The sequence below is a fragment of the Sus scrofa genome, chromosome 16 (assembly GCF_054392235.1).
Source record: "Sus scrofa isolate SSC_HxYL_T2T_F1_AM1 chromosome 16, Sscrofa_HxYL_maternal_Yorkshire_Landrace_v2.0, whole genome shotgun sequence".
Classification (NCBI taxonomy): Eukaryota; Metazoa; Chordata; class Mammalia; order Artiodactyla; family Suidae; genus Sus; species Sus scrofa.
The window spans coordinates 80,612,921-80,622,879 of NC_139398.1; the positions used below are offsets into that span (position 1 = coordinate 80,612,921).

General features: G+C 47.7%; 1 protein-coding gene across 1 annotated transcript in view; it reads right to left on the bottom strand.

The window, feature by feature from the left end:
• The window catches only part of LARP1 (La ribonucleoprotein 1, translational regulator), a 93,489-nt gene extending 85,402 nt beyond the window's left edge, over positions 1 to 8,087 (bottom strand). The window contains exon 1 of the mRNA XM_085001891.1: positions 7,780 to 8,087. The gene's annotated coding sequence lies outside the window, so the exon portion shown is untranslated. The remainder of the gene's footprint in view (positions 1 to 7,779) is intronic.
• Between the last annotated feature and the right edge of the window lie 1,872 nt (positions 8,088 to 9,959).

The following is a 9,959-nucleotide window of genomic DNA, read 5'->3' on the forward strand; positions in this document are numbered from 1 at the left end:
TCTGGTAAAGTGGAGATGCTAATTACAGGAGATACTCAAGGTAATATCATTGAGAAGATTAAAGTGAGCCACTGTGTATGAAGTAGTTGGCAGAATCACTGGATCTGTAAATAGGGGTTATTATTTAAGGGGAGCTCAGCATGGTGAACAAAGTGCCTTATTTCCATGAGTTTCAGACACAGCTGAGCAACCAGCGATGTCTCGCTACCTTTCTTTCCCCAGGGGCTGGGGGCTCTACTGGAGGATCTCAGTTCTCGTCATGCAGAATACCCACTCCAAGTCCTGCCGAGAATCTCACAGGCATGATGGCAAGGGTGGGGGTGGTCTTTACTTCTTAAGGGTCTTTTTAAAATAATCTGTGGTGGATGGAGAATCAGCAACCCTGATATCAAGGGGGGCAGGGCATAGAGGCCCCCAGTCTTTCTTTGCCACTAATCTCCAAACAAGTCCACACAGCAGAGTAGGGAAGAGCATAGACGCCAAAGAAAGATAGAGTCACGGAGTTCCCGTCGTGGCGCAGTGCTTAACGAATCCGACTAGGAACCATGAGGTTGTGGGTTCAATCCCTGGCCTTGCTCAGTGGGTTAAGGATCCGGTGTTGCCGTGAGCTGTGGTGCAGGTTGCAGACTCGGTTTGGATCCCGAGTTGCTGTGGCTGTGACCTAGGCCGGCGGTTACAGCTCTGATTAGACCCCTAGCCTGGGAACCTCCATATGCATCGGGAGAAGCCCTAGAAAAGGCAAAAAGACCAAACAAACAAACAAACAAAAACCAAAGAAAGATAGAGTCAGGCGCAAATCATAGCTCCACCACTTCCTAGTTATGGGATCTTGGCTGATTTCCTTGATTTCATTTCCTGATTTGTATAATAGACTTGATAATAGGAGTTAAAGAGCTATTTGAAAGATAAATGCAATAACTGTATCTTTTTCTCCTGTTATTTTTTTCTCCCAGAATACACCAAAAATCAGAAGGGAATAGTACAGCAGCTAAAACTAGCAGAACCTGTGTCTTCAGACTCTCCCTTTCCCCATCTTTGCCCACACCACCCCTAAAAGTACTCGTGACTTAGGGTTAAGGCAGTGCTCCCCAACTTTTCCCATTACAGTACATTGAGAATATTTGTAGTCCCTCTGGGCTAATCTAATAAGCCTGTTTGATGCCTGTAGGTAACTGTCCCTTCAGAGTTGGGGGCTCTGGCTGCCCTGGGCTCCATCTAAGACCTAAGGGCTTGATATAGCTCAGCACACTTGTAACCTGTTACTGTCCCCCAGCAGGGGACCTTTTGGTTAAGGTTCTGACAACCCCTGGTAAAAGCCAGCATTGCATTGCCCAGAAGTGACACATTAACCCATTGCTGGTGAATCAGTCCTGGGCCAGTTACTCAGTTTCCTGGTGGGAGTCCAGAGGCCAGAGCCCAGGACAGGGAGACTGGGAAAAAAATCAGATGTCAGGCTCGGCCTCAAACTTGTGTGACCTTGGGCAAGTCATTTCCCCTTTCAGTTTGAAACAGAAAGGAGTTAGACTGCAGGGAACATCTGCATAGTCCCCTCAAGCTCTGACATTTTAAGAATCCAAGATTCTATGAATTCCCCACTGCTCAGCTGTATCCTGTTCCTGGTGACCTGGTTCCTGCCTCTGATTTGAATAAGCATTGTGAATGAGAGACTCTCCCTGACCTTGCAAGGTGCTCCTAGCTCTTTGCACCGTTATTGGCTGGTCTCTGAAACACCCCTGGTCTAGCCCAAAGAGAGGACAGAGCCACGTCTGTCCCCTGCCGCCATCAACAGAACTCCTTGGAGTCCTCTGCGCCTTTGGCTCCTTCTGCCCACCACATCAGCCTCTAGGGTGGTGGGGGGAAGCGTTCCTAGTTTCCCAAATTACTGCAAAGGCAGGGAAGAGTCTAGCAACAGGAGGGCAGCAGTCTCCTTGAAGGGGAGGTAAGGATGCTAGGAAAGGGAGAGTGTGGGGAGGTGGGAAGCTGATCCTGAGGCGACTGGGTGGCCATGCTCTGGAGGCAGGACTTGGCCTCATGTTCAGTAAGGAGACAGCACAGGCCTTGAAGCAGGACAGGGCCAGAATGGATGGTCAGAAGGTGTTTGGGGCTCCATGGAAGGCTGACTGGAGCAGAGAGACTGAGGGCCGTTAGAGAAATGTAGGCCAGAGATCATGGCACGACGGTAGGGACAGCCAGCAATGGGGAGGAATTTAGGAGGTCAAGCGGCAGCCAGGGTGACTGACCGATCGGCTATTAAGCCACAAATCTGACTCTGTCCCTATGCTGAGTGACTGAGATTATACCCTGTGGGAGAGAAAGACCTCAAGCAAGAGTTGAGAAATGGGTCTCAAGCTTAGAGACATACATATGAAAATCCCTTCGATAGTTCTTTATGTTCCTAAAACTTTCCCATTTTGCATTTTGTCCCCTCAATACCCATGTATTATTGTTTCTTTCTTTCTTTCTTTTTTTTTTTTTAAGGGCCACACCCATAGCATATGGAAGTTCCCAGGCTAGGGGTCAAATTGGAACTGCAGCTGCTGGCCTACACCACAGCCACGGCAACATGGGATCCGAGCCATGTCTGCGATCTATACCACAGCTCATGGCAATGCTGGCTCCCCAACCCACTGAGCAAGGCCAGGGATCAAACCCACATCCTCATGGATATTAGCTGGATTTGTTTCTGCTGCACCCAAACGGGAACTCCTATTCTTTCTGTTTTGCAGATGAGAAATGCAAGGCAGTGTCAGATCTGGGACCTCAAATTCAAGGCTCCTTACTCTTGGCTCTGTGCACGTCACAGCCAACGGCTTCTCTGAAATGGTTCCCAGGCAGAGGTAGTGGGAAGTTCACGCCCACCCAGCTGCTTCCCATGGATGCCCTCGCACTCCACATCCTCAAACCTGCCACCAAATTCAAGGAGCCTCCAGTCCCCTCACTGCTCAAGGCCTCTACTTTGCTTTCCATCCTAAGAAGGGGTGGGCAGGGCCAAGCAAGGGTTTTTGACACTCAGAGACAAGTGGGTGAACCATTTTCTACAAAGGAATCTCATATGAACCAAATGAACTCAAATGAAACTCAAATGAAAAACCTGCTCAAGGAAGACAGAGGTGGTGGATTCAGAGGCTATCTGATGGGACGGTGGTCCTGCTTGCCACACACTTTGGCAGTCACTGTGACACATCCTGAATCCCCAGGGTTCCATGGCCCACAGTTTGCAAACCATTATGCTGGCAGACTCCTCCTCGAACATCCTAGAGCAAGGAATTCTCAGTCAGGGTCCACAGATTGAATTCAAGGTGTTTCTGAGGTTGGACAGAAAAAACTCCATCTTCATTTTGAATAACTCGAGCTAAATACTTTGTTCCTTTTGCAATTTAGGCAACAACCACAGTAATACTTATGGTTCCTGGGACTATGTCATCAAGAGCAATCAGGTATTTTCATATCACTTACAGCCATCATACACTGTTCAAAATATTATTTATGCTCCCCATTACTTTAAAATTCCAATAGTTATTGTACCTGCTGCCTGATCTTATTTTATTTTTTGTCTTTTTGGGGCCGTACCTGAGGCATATGGAGGTTCCCAGGCTAGGGGTTGAATTGGAGCTGTAGCTGCCGGCCTATGCCACAGCCACAGCCACAGCCACAGCAATATGGGATTTGAATTGCATTTGCAACCTACACCACAGCTCACAGCAATGCCGGATCCTTAACCCACTGAGCGAGGCCAGGGATCGAACCCATGTCCTCATGGATACTAATCGGGTTTTTTAACCGCTGAGCCATGATGGGAACTCCTGATCTTATCTTAAATGTATTAATAAAGTACATATTATTATACCATAAACACTTTATAAAAATATCTTCATAACTGTATTTTACTATGACTGATTTCCTTTGTAGGCATATGTATTTTATTTTATGCATTTAACAACATTCTAAGAAGGGGTCTGCAGACTTCACTGGATTGCTAGAGGAATCCATGGCATCAATAAGGTTAAGAACCCCTGTTCTAGGACTTACCTTCCAGAACAAAGGGGGCTGGGGAGGTTGTTGCCAAAAAGGGCATGTAGGACCCAGGGTCCCAAGAGGCAATGTACACTCTCTGAGCCTGAGCAAAATGAGGCAGGAAACTGGGGCAGGAGCAAAGGGACTCTGAGAAGTGGAGCAGAAGCCAACAGGTCACCTGGCAGGGCTCAGTCTAGTGGGATAGAACTGAATTCCTTAGCCCCGACCCCAGCCAGGCTTCTTGGGGGAGCCAGGACTCCTGGGTCCTCAGCTTGCTTCTGTCATTTCCCATCCTCTTCTCAGTTTCCTTCTCTGAGCTAATATAGTGGAAGCAACAGTGGCTTCCAGGTCAAGAGAAAGGCTGCTTTGGGATCTGACTCTTCTTTGTCTTGCTGAGTGGCTTCAGGCAAGTCATCTCTCCTTCCCAGCCCAGTTTCCTGTCTAATTTCTGGCATAGGTACTACTGCAACCCCTTGTCATGCTCACAGTAGATACTGCTGACAGATCTCAGTGTATGATCAGTCCATGCTCACATGTAGCTTCGGAAGCCTTTTCAGAGCTCTATTGATTGCTAGGAATTAGCACATAGAAGTAAAATGTATTTGCCGTTATTGAACAAGATGAGTGACACATTTCTATCTCGACTATTCCATGGCTCTAAAGATCTGACCTCACAAACCCAAACAAGACATTAGTTAGATGGGAAGAAGTATAAAGCATGGCTAGTTCCTTTTTTTTTTTTTTTTTTTTTTTTTTTAGCCATGCCCTTGGCATGTGGAAGTTTCCGGACCAGGGATAGAACCCACACCACAGTAAGGACCCGAGCTACTGCATTGACAATGTGGTATTCTTAACCCACTGTGCAAGCGTGGCCACTTGTGACCCGTATGTCATGTGTGCGCACATGTGTAACAGAAAGAGAGAACATTCTTAGCTGGGTTGTAGATTTTCACATACATGCCCTATAGCAAAAAATGGGGTCAGAAAAGGACATTTAGATTATGAAATCTCAATCTGGCTTCCTAGAGCAGATAAACAGAGGCACGTAGAAGTCAGAGTCTTTGATTAATGTGTTAGCAGTGGGCAGCAGGATTGGTGCAACCAGGCCCTACCTACCCCCAAATGTCCTGTGTCACCAGGAACATGAGCCATGAAGTGTAGTGGAATGGTGGTGACGAGGAGTGGATAACACCAGCCAGTCCTTGTGTAATGTACACGGACTCAGATCACACACAGCCAGGTGGCCAAGATGCATATGTGCTTGAGATTATGGTTTCTTCCCCAAGCAGCACAGTAAGCCACCTCAGACATCCTTCCAGAGTGTTAACTAGCCCAGGTTACAGCTAGAGTCTAGGTAGGTGCCATTACTTACTTAAAATCATAACCAGTTCAAGTGCTAGGACAAGAACCCAGGTCTCCATAGGCCCAGGGGGCCAGGCTGGTATCATAAACAAGAAAGTGGATTGGGTAGAAGTAGTAGGGAGTGGTGGGGACTGTGGCAACCTGGAGGTCACATGGCCAGTTTAAAGGCAGCAACTGATAATCAGTTCAAGATGATTGCTGGCATCTGAGAACGTGGACCCACGGTGCCATTTCTTCCTTTTGATTTTTACAGAGAAATCAGCCACAGAAAAGAAACTCATGGACTTGAAGAACAGACTTGTGGTTGCCAAGGGGAAGATGGAGGGAATGCGATGGACTGGGAGTCTGGGGTTAATAGATGCAAACTATTGCATTTGGAGTGGATAAGCAATGAGATTCTGCTGTGTAGTACAGGGAACTACATCTAGTCACTTGTGATGGAACATGATGGAGGACTGGGTCGCTTTGCTGTATGGTAGAAATGGACAGAACACTGTAAACCAACTCTAATGGAAAAAATAAAAATTATTAAAAATAAAGAGAAATCAGAATCTAGATTTTTACATTAAATAGCTTCATTTTCAAATGTTGGCATCTACATTTTTAAAATGCTATAACAAAACAAAACAGTGTATAAGCCAAACAAAATGCTTCTGGGAAATTTAGTATTTGGACTGATTTACAACTACCAGTAGAATGCATAAGAGCTCAGGCTCTGGATTTAGACATACAAAGGTCTGAACCACAGTTCTGCCACTTGTTAGCTGAGCAATCTTTTTCTTTTTCTTTTTTCTCTTTTTATGGCCACACCTGTGGCACATGGAAGTTCCTGGGCCAGGGAGTTAATCCAAGTCACAGACGCAACCTATGACACAGCTGCAGCAATGCCAGATACTTTAACCCACTGCACTGGCCGGGGATTGAACCTGTGCCTCTGCAGCGACCTGAGTTGCTGCAGTTGGATTCTTTTTTTTTTTTTTTTTTTTTTGTGTCTTTTATAGGGCCGCACCCATGGCATATGGAGGTTTCCAGGTTAGGGGTCCAATTGGAGCTGTAGCCGCCGGCCTATGCCAGAGCCACAGCAAAACGGGATCTGAGCCATGTCTGCGACCTACACCACAGCTCACAGCAACGCTAGATCCTTAACCCATGGAGCAAGGCCAGGGACCGAACCCGCAACCTCATGGTTCCCAGTCGGATTCGTTAACCACTGCACCACAATGGGAACTCCCTGCAGTCGGATTCTTAACCCACTGTGCCAGAGCAGAAACTCCACGCTGAGCAATCTTATTCAAAATAAAGTAAAAAAAAAAAAAAAAAGTAAAAATCTTATTTAAGATTTGTAGCTCCTCTGAGCCTCAGTGCTCTCAACTGTAAAATGGGAATAATAAAATGGGCTACTGTGAGGATTAAAGGAGGTAATGAATTTAGAACATGTAGTACAATCATTAGATCAGAGCAGGCACTCAACAACTGCACAAGCTCCACCAAAATGCCTCTAAGCTTCACGATGAATGGAGAAAACCCCAACCTCCATTGCACCCCGGTCCCGCCATCTCAAACTTATTTTTCTGCAAGGTTTGAGTATTCCGTGTCCATGGAACCCTAACTCAGACACCCAAGGCCTTCAAACATGCTCACACACACACTGGTGTCCCCTTGGGAGGATTTTGAGATGCCGTGGCTGGTTACCAAGGGAAGATGTTTAGGAGGCTTCCCTGGGGTACAGCTGCAACCTTTCAATGCTGATTAGAAGAAAGTTCTGCCCAGGTCAGGGGCCTTCACACACCTTGAATTTTGTTAGCTCATGCGCGCGCACACACACAAACAGCGCTGTTTCTGCCTGGTAGTCCCGTAAACCAGGCAAGCTCTGTCTAGGGGCTTCCTACCTAGGGTCCCCATTCTCTCAGATGTCTCACCATGCCCTGTTTCTCCTATTTCAAGAGGCCAAATGAAAATCAAATATTGGCTCTAGATAAGATTGCACAGACAGACTAAACGCTACATTTCTTTGCTTTGTTTAAACGTACATCAGCTCAGTGGTCCTGCCAGGGTTTGTTTCTGCTGACCAGAAAACACTGATTGGTTGTGATAGGTCCCCAATTAACATACAAGGGGGGAAACCAATTAACAACTTATTATGTAACAGGTACGGCTTAGCAGACAAAAATCTTTCCAAACAAGGGGTGTGGCAGGGAAAAATAATAAAAAGGGCAAGCTGACGTGGAAGTTTGAGCTCCTTGTTATCCCAGATGGGACATGTGAGGGTCAGAGAGCTGGAGCAATTGCTCAAGGTCACACAGCGGGGCTGGACCTAGCACCTAAGTTTTCCGGCCCTGGGAGGCATCTTCCCCCACACCCTGCAGTGCTGAGGTTCAAGAAGCCCGGAGCGTCAGGACTCACCAGGGTTGCTGAAGGGGGTCAGGACAGGGAAATGGCTCCTCCCTGGCACCTGTGGGCTCCTTCCTGGCGAGCAGCTGCCAAGGCCACGCTGCCTTTCCTCCCTGGGCGTCTGCCAGGCAGCCAGGCGTGGGAGCCTCCCGGAAAGCCGGCTCTGGGCAAGGTGGAGGAGGGCTCCCTAAAGAAAGCACTCTCCAGGACATGGAGTGACCGAGCGTGGGGTCACAGCGTGGCAGTGGAAGGCTGAGCTACCTCTGGCTTGCCCAGCTGCCTGCTGGCATCCTCCTGGGAGCTCTCGAGGTCGCAGCGCTGGTTTTCCTGCCAGCCACTGGGTGCCTTTAAGAGAACAACAGCATTTCATTGGTTGAGCCAAGCTCCCTCCACCTCTTTACCTGAGCAGGTGAGAGCTGCTAGGCTAGGGGCAGACCAAGGAGTAAACACTCCGTGGCAGCCAGCTGACTCCCCTGCTCCTCCACAGCACTGGTCTGGGGCTCCCCGCTTCACAACCTCACCCCCACCCCGCCGGCTCCTAACTCCAGGAATCACCTGGGAGTCAAAAAAGGAAAAACATTCTGCACAAACCCTAGTGCTGTCCGTTTCAGAAGCTTCATTATTTCACTATCACCCTAGACCAGAGGTAACAGTACACCTCTTTCAGATGGAAAAACTGTGCTGGGAGAGGGGCAACAGCTTGTTGAGTCCGCCTGGCTCTTAGAAGGAAGGTTAATAGAGTAGGATGATGTGAGGACCCAAACCCCAGCCCCTGCTTTTAACTTCCCAGACGGTGCTACTGGACCATGCCTCTGCCTCTCTGGGAAACCTTTGGCAAGTCAGTCACTGCCTCAGTTTTCACGTCTGTAAAATGGTAGGCTCAAGCTCGTATGTGAGCTTACCCTCACTGTATGGTATATCCTTGGCCTCAGAGCTCAAAAGGACTTTCGAGATTCCCTAGGCTATCCATTCGTCGACCAGAATTCATTCATTCAACAGGCACCGCTAGTCAACCACCATTATGTGCCTGCTCAGCCTGTCTTAGGGCCTGGACACACATCAGTGACAAAGAAAGTCAAGGATGGAGTTCCTGATATGGCGCAGTGATTAACGAATCCAACTAGGAACCATGAGGTGCGGGTTCGATCCCTGCCCTTGCTCAATGGGTTAACGATCTGGCGTTGCCATGAGCTGTGGTGCAGGTCGCAGACATAGCTCAGATCCTGCGTTGCTGTGGCTCTGGCGTAGGCTGGTGGCTACAACTCCGATTTGACCCCTAGCCTGGGAACCTCCATATGCTGTGGGAGCTGCCCTAGAAAAGGCAAAAAAAAGACCAAAAAAAAAAAAAAAGAAAGAAAGTCAAGGACCCTACTAGTAGGTCTTAAGCTAGACCTAAAAAGTAAACCCATCAGACAGGTAAAAAGACTCCTGAAGAAAGGAAATAGGCTGAGATGACCAAGTCATGGCTGTGGCTATTTTAGATTATGTGGTCAGAGAAGCTCTCTCTGAAGCAGTGATATTGAAGGCGAGACTTGAATAAAGACAAGGAACCAATCATTGGAAGAGCTGGTGTGAGAGTGTTCCAGGTACAGGGAACTACAAGTGCAAAGGCCCCGAGCAGGTATGTTTGGAGGACAGAAAGAAAGCTGCTGTGGTGAGAATACAGGCCAAGCCCTGTCCCCACCCCACCCCCTTTTAACAGATAAGGAAATGATTCAGAGAGATGACTTGTCTTGCTCAAAATCCCCAACTGCAAGTTTCTCCTTCTTCTCTTCGTCTTTTTTTTTTTTTTTTTTTTTAAGGCATATAGAGGTTCCCAGGCGAGGGGTGGAATCCGAGCTGTAGCCACTGGCCTACACCAGAGCCACAGCAATGCCAGATCTGAGCTGCATCTGTGACCCACACCACTGAGCAAGGCCAGGCATTGTCGAACCTGCATCCTCATGGATATTAGTCAAATTCCTTTCACTGAGCCATAATGGGAACTCCTCTCCTTCTTCTCTTTATCTTCATGTACTAAGGAGGGAAACCGAAGACTGGAGCTCACCAGCATACATGCATCACAAAACCAATAATCATCCCACCAAACTTCACTGCAATAACTTCCTGTTTCCCACTCTCTAGATATGTCTAAATTCCCAGAAGGCAAAAACTATGGTTTTAAGAGTTGTTTGCACTGAAGAACAAAATCT